We start from the raw sequence: 7,436 nt of genomic DNA, 5'->3' as shown, positions 1-7,436 counted from the left end.
CTAGTTGTGGTGAACGGGGGCTACACTTCCTTGCGGTGTGCGGGGCTTCTCATTGCAGTGGCTTCTCTTGTTGCAGAGCACGGGCTCTAGGCCCTCGGGCTTCAGTAGTTGTAGCACGCGGGCTCAGTAGTTGTGGTGCACGGGCTTAGTTGCTCCGCGGCATGTGGGATCTTCCCGGACCAGGGCTCGAACCCGTGTCCCCTGCACTGGCAGGTGGATTCTTAACCACTGTGCCACCAGGGAAGTCCCACACCATTTTTAAAAATATAAAATGAAAAGCTTATTGGCATAAAGAAATACCTTCTGTAAAAAACACAAAGACCTTTGTATTTTGATAGTAGTAATCTACTCACATCAGAGAAATAGGAAAGGATTATGGAAAAATCCAATTTTTCTTTAACGGCAGCTCAGTATCACCAGCTATACTCCTACAAATTTAGATTTTCTTAAATTTAGGAATCTCTGGTAATAATAATTTTAGTAACAATAATACTAGCAATAATAATTTCTTCATTAAAAGTGTTATAATTTAAAGTATTTTAGATTTGTTTTATTAGACATATATCTCTCCTCTATTCAAAGCATGACTTTCATATGAGCTGTATGCATTTATAAGCTGGGTGAATTTAGGCTATGTTTACATTAGACCTGTGCGATATACTATGTAATTTAAAGACTAAACCCTAACCATTCAATATAGTAAATTAGACCTTGTATTTATATAATGCAGAAAAATTCAAAGTATTTAAACCATTCGATTTACTCTGTCTCATGATTTAAAAAAAAGAATGTAATTGCGATGTTAATTTCATATTCTGAGTATCGTTGGTTGTGGCCTCATTTCCTAATTTTATCTGCCCAAAGCCAGATTTTACATCAGTTGGAATGCTTTGGTTTGCTACTGTAGACCTAAATAAAAGGGTAAAATGAGGCAGGCCCGAAACTGTCAAAGCTGAGTCTATTTGAGAATAGCAGAGAAATTACATTTCAGGACATGCAAACTGTAGCAAGACACAGGCGAGTCTGTTGAGGGTTTGAGGTAGGTTGTATTTATGGGCAGGGAACAGAAAGAAGGGAGAGTTCAGTCAGAGTCTTTTAAAATCAAAACCAAACAGAGACCAGCCTTGAAAACTTCCCAAGCAGACAAACCCAGCCCAGTCATACAAACAAAACTCAATTCAGCTTATTTTGCGAGACCAACCCTACGTGGGTCATTTCTTGTTCATGCCTCTGGAAACCAGAAGCAAACTTTCCCCAGGTTGATATGAGGCAACCCCTGACAAATCCCTCACATTTAAGAAAATTCCAATATTATCAATTGTCTATAAATCAGGCGCTTACAGGAAATCTGTCTCTCAGTCTTTAAGTTTCGTTTTCCTGAGAGCACATTCGTGAGATTTTCCATTTTATATCCTTCGGTTCCATTTTATATTGAAATTCTTTTGCACTCCCCGCCACTGTTATCTTCAGCTTCAATCATGCATTGGTCTCCGAGCTGGTCTCCCCATTTCTGCTCTTGCTTATTTATAATATAGTGTCCACGTGACTTTCCAATTTAACTCATAATAAAATCCAAAATTGTGCCCTGACCTGGAAGACCTGCTTGATCTGGCCCCTGCCTGATTCTTCAAACTTACCTCCTTATGTTTTCTTTTAGCTAATTTGGTCCAGATAACATGCTTCCTGACTGTTCGTCACGTGAGCCACGCTTGTGTAATCTGTTTTTCCAGAATATTTTCTGTTCATTTTGCCAGGGATAAAATATTAAAATATTTTCTGTTCACTTTTCCGGAGACCCTCCCATCACTTGTTCCTCATTTAATTCATGTCTGTATTCAGATGCTACGTCAAGAAGCCTGCAATGGTCCTGCTGTTAAACTGGCACCTCTCACAGCCACTCCCACACCAGTTTCTGTATCCTTACTCTGCAGTACCTTTTCATGTCACTTATCTCTACTTGACATTACATTCAATGCTTATTTGTTGTATATGTTTATTTGTTGACTAGAATGTAAGCTCTGTAAGGGCTCTATATAAGTATTTCTTAAATACTTTTTCCTGCTGTATTTCCATCAATAAAACAGTGTGTACATGGGGAGCGGGGTGGAGAATGAGTGAAATAGGTGAGAGAGATGAAGAGGTACAAACCTCCAGTTACAAAATACATGAGTCACGGGTATGAAGTGTACAGTGTGGGGAATAGAGTCAATAGCTATGTAATATCTTTGTGTGGTGACAGATGGTAGTTAGACTTACCATGGTGATCATTGTAAAATGTATAGAAATGTCAAATCACTACGTTGTGCACCGGGAACTGATACAGCGTTGTAGGTTAGTTATACTTCAAAACAAACAAACAAACTCATAGAGAAAGAGATCAGATTCGTGGTGACCAGAGGCAAGGGGTCGGGAGTGAGGGAGGAAATTGGATGAAGGTGGTCCAAAGGTACAAACTTCCGTTATTAGATAAGTCCTAGGGATGTAATGTACAACATGACAAACATAATTAACACTGTTGCAAGTTATATATGAAAGTTATTAAGAGAGTAAATCCTACAAGTTCTCATCACAAGGAAACAAAATTTTTTCTTTCATGCTGTATTAATTCTGTATCCATATGAAATGATGGATGTTTGCTAGACTTGCTGTAGTAATCATTTCATGATGAATGTAAGTCAAATCATTATGCTGTACACCTGAAATGTATACAGTGCTGTATGTCAATTGTATCTCAATAAAACTAGAAGAAAAATAAATAAAAAATAAAACAGGGCTTACACATAATATTTAGTACTACATCTTTGTTGAATGAATGAATGAATGTAAATACTGGAATCCCTTTTTAACATTGTAGGGGAGAAAAGGATGTGTCTAAGGGTATAAAAGCCCTGCATTACATGAGTTTTTAAATTTTAAATAATAATTACATTTGGTGTTATAATAAGGCCAGAGCTGTGGTGATGTCACGGGACTGCTATATTTGGCATACCCAGATGACTGCCAAGTAGACAGAGATTCTGATCATAAACTTCTAGGGGACCAGGGATCGTATATATTTTATTCAGTTTGCTTTGCCACTGAAGAACTGTATCACGATGATTGTGAGGAGGGCATCCCTATGATGTGGTTGATCATCAAGTATTTCTTGAATACTTTCTTCAATGTTTTTTCTTGATAAATACATACTGAATTACATTAAAAATATACAAAGCTGAGGGTAAAAAAAGATCATGTTGCTTCATTTTAAAAACTCATACTAAATCCAACTCTTGAACCCCACTAAGGCAAGAAATTCAAGCTAAGGGATGATTTATGGGCCTCACCACTCGATCCACAGGCATTTGAGGTATGCCCAGTAAATAGGGATGAAGCCTTTGGATACCCCTGAGATGCTTCTTCTCCAGCCCTCTGGTCCTTTGAAAGGCATGTGGCCCCGCCCCAAGTGCTCAGCCTGGGAACAGGGGCCATCGCTGCAGCTCCCACCAACTCAAGTCCTCCCGCTCTTGCCGCTGCATGGAATTCAGGGCTGTGATCTTCACTGGAGGAAACCTGTTCCTCTCACCTCTTGCCCCAGCCATTTGTTGCTTCCTCCCTGTTAGGGAAACTATTTCTGGTTTAGGTCAATTTGGATTCTTCCATCTCAAACTTCTGAGATACTTCCAAGTCCTTGGACAGATCAGGGCTTTTCAAAATCAAAGGTTACTCACTGTATCCTAGGGTAAGGACTCACTTCATTCCTTCTAATGCTTCTACAGCGGGAGAATAATCCACTAATCTACAAATTAATATCTGCATCAGTTTTCCTGTCACATGGACAAAAATGTGTGCATTCTACCCTAGGGCAGATACATTTGTTGCCATATAAAATAGCATGTAGTCCTGGGGCACTAAGATTCTATAATGACTGAAACACTGACCACAGCATGAAAAGATGACTCAGTGACAGGAAAGAACAACGTTGTGACCGTTACCACTGTTACCAAACAATAAAGCTGTGATTATTGAATACTGTTACTTTACAAATCTGTCTAACATGTATTAAAGTGCACCGACCGACAATTATTTAATTATGAAGTTTCACATTCGTTTGTGAAATGAACAAAGCATGGCCCCTTCTCAAAAGGGTCACAGCTTAGGACAACGCCCCTTTGATAAGAAGTGTGACAATTCACACATAACATTTTGCTTTCTGTGAGATACTGGGTACCACTTTCATCAACGAAATATCAATTATTGGTCATCCTTAACCTTCTAGGAAATTAGCAAAGAAATAATTTATAAAATTCAATTCTATCTACAAGCGAATGGTAGCAAAAGAAGCAGCCATTGTATATCATACCATTTGGGTTTTGGATCTTTAGAATGCAATTATAATCGAATCTCCACATTTTTAGAACCTAAATTTCCATCTATCGTAAAAATATAATTGTTATAGATATTCTTACTCCCAAAGCTTAGATTTTGCAACAGAAATGGAAAGAAACTTTATATCTTCTCATGAGGATACGTTTATCTAACTATAAATACCAACAAACGATTTCCTACATGGGTTTCCCATGAAAGTTCTTGTATGATGTGTCCTGCTAGGTGAGAAACATGACCAGTTGAATAAGTTTTTCGTTTTTATTTATTTATTTATTTATTTATTTATTTATTTATGAGCCACAGAAGATTTGCTAGTAAGAGTGTTATATTAGCTGAAGATAAATCTAACAGAGGTGCACAATCTATAAGTTCTGTCCAGTTTTACAGAACCTGCTAGAGGGTTGCAATAGAGCAGGAAAATGGGCTACATCTGTAACAACAGGGTTAATAAAACTTCTTGACACTCACCTAGTTAAAACAGAAGTTGTTATTGGAAAGTTATTTTAAATATGTTCTATATTTACATGGTACAAGAATAGACACAATGATTTTTAGGTTTTTGAATAGTTTTAGACTGACAATTTTCGTTCTATTTGAAACACAGAAGTTTCTGAGGCCAGTGCCTGAACTTGAAATAATTCAAATGTTGTTTTAATGGCATGTATTGGCTATGGGATTATTTTCTTTTTAGTGAAAAGGCTCCTAGTAAATTCACAAGTATCTAAGCCAGAGCTTTAGTTCTGGTTATTAAGCTGCGTTGCTACTCATTTCTAAAATGGAAAGATGTAATCTACAAGTGCCAGAAGTACCATGTAAATATTTACCTTTAAGTGAGAATTTAGAAAAAAAGAGCATAATATTTTTACCTTGTTATCCCATGTAAGTAACTTTGGAAAAATGCTAAATATAGCGTTTGGCTGGATTTAGTGCTGTAAGTAATAGGTGTGTGGGGTTAATTAACTGAGTCACAGACCTTCGTGCTCAAACTTTCTTCTGCAGAAGGACACGGAGAGTCTCGAGTTGCTACAGAGGGTGGGACTCTCTGATTCAGCCGAGCAGCTCTGCTTCTTCTATTTTAAACATGGACATTCTGCTTACAATTTGGTGCCAAATTAAAAAAAAAATTTATACCACTTTTTTTTACTGTTAAGTACCTATGACTTGGTGAAGTGAAACCATGGGTAGAATGGAGTATTAGTGTCAGTTTGGAGCAACCTGCACTCTGATAGCAGTTTGGTTCTCCTCTTCAGTAATAGTAAGCCTTGGGTCTCTTCTGGATGGTCTGAAGTTTCTTTATGGCGGTTGGATGCTTGGTTGGAACTCAAGCATCCCATAGCCCTGTACAGTCTATGGTAATGTTTCCTTTCTCACTGTCCGGGAGTCTCACTCTACCCATGTAAATCAGTCAAGAACTCTAGGGGACAATGCATGATTTAGATCTGTTTTTCTGCAAAGACCCCTTTCCTTTGGGACTGTTTATGCAAATTCCTGTGATTCCCATCTCCCCAGCTCAAAAAGACCTCCATACTCCTCTAGCTCAGGACCAACTCTGCATCGCATGACCCTGCAAGTGAGTGCCTCCTTAAATTTCACCCTATGCAGCTCATTCGCTCACCCTCGTCCTAGCCCTGCTCCTGCTTTACTGCCCCCTGTGCAGGGCTCCGCTAAGCGCCTACAGCCAGACAACACAGATGATTGCAAGCTTCACTTTGTTTCTCTTCTTTGGGGTCACTGTCCTGAGCTCCCTGCTGTCCAATGTCTAAAACGTATCTTTTTTTTTTCATTCCTTTCATCCAGATTTTTAGTTGTTTAAGGCTGGGTTATGAATCCAGTCTCTGTTCTTCCATCTAGGCCAGAGTGAAAATCCCCTAAACTCTCTTAAAAACTAAATGAATGACTTAAAGATTTGGCAAAAGATGTCTAAAAATCTATAAAAACAAAATACCAACTAATCATTAAAAAAGCTAAGTTGTTCAAACTCATTCCCATTCAGTGATATATGAATTTCTTTCTTAAATCCTTAATATATTTAAAAATGTATTTAGATTTTAGCATAGTGAAACTGACTTCACATTTCTGCCTTTCAGAACTGTAAGAGAGTAAATATGTGTTATTTTAAGCATATAAAATATGTATGTATATGTAGTAACAAAGACATAATTCTGCGTATTTTAGTGTTATTTAAAGTAGATGTCACAATAATGATAAAATGATAACTCATATTTATGCATTCTTTTACAATTTCAATCAATATTCACATATGATATTTCTTGTGATTCTAATATAAAACCAGTGTGATATATAGGGTGTCACTAGACTTAGAAGACACATGTCTTAATTCCAAATCATTATCACACTAAACAAATGCGAATATTTAAATAGCTCTAAAGCCCTTCTGGCTCCTTCTCATATTGTAGAAGCTGTAAATAATAGTGAAGACCAGTTAGACTGAAAGAGGAAACCCAGAGTTTGCACTTAAATAATACTTGGGCATTTACTAGTCTATGGGATTTGTCACTTTTCAAATATAAATATAAATGCAGGGCATGAAAACAGATGAGGCTTTACAGGAAAAACCAAAAAGAGTAGTTGCCCACCAGCGTGTTTCATCTTTTCCAATTTTCTAAGGCAGAAAAATGTAATAAACATAAACATAATGATAGCTTTTAATTAGATACTTATTGTATGATCACCCCTGTGCTAAGTGCCTATCATAGAATTTCATCTTCCCATCAGTGCATGTGGTATGTACAATTATTAACCACTTTTAGAGCGGCACAAACGAAATCTTAGACAGATTAAGAACCTCGCTTAAGTTTATGTAGTTAATAAGTGACTGGGCCTGCGTGAGCTCTAACTTAAAATTCTGACTTTAAAGCCCATGCTGTTAATTACAACACTACCTCGTAAAAGGAACCCTGTTTACGCCCACATCTTGTTGAGACAAAGGTTCTTCACTTTTTCTTTGCCACATTCCTGCTTATTTCAATCATCACAACCTTCCTCATAAAACTTATATAATATTACCCAAGCACTATGAAGTTCACTTTAAAACTATCTCATATAAAACT

Source organism: Balaenoptera borealis (assembly GCF_965194805.1).
Source record: "Balaenoptera borealis genome assembly, chromosome: 17".
NCBI classification, from domain to species: domain Eukaryota; kingdom Metazoa; phylum Chordata; class Mammalia; order Artiodactyla; family Balaenopteridae; genus Balaenoptera; species Balaenoptera borealis.
This window is presented reverse-complemented; position numbering follows the sequence as displayed.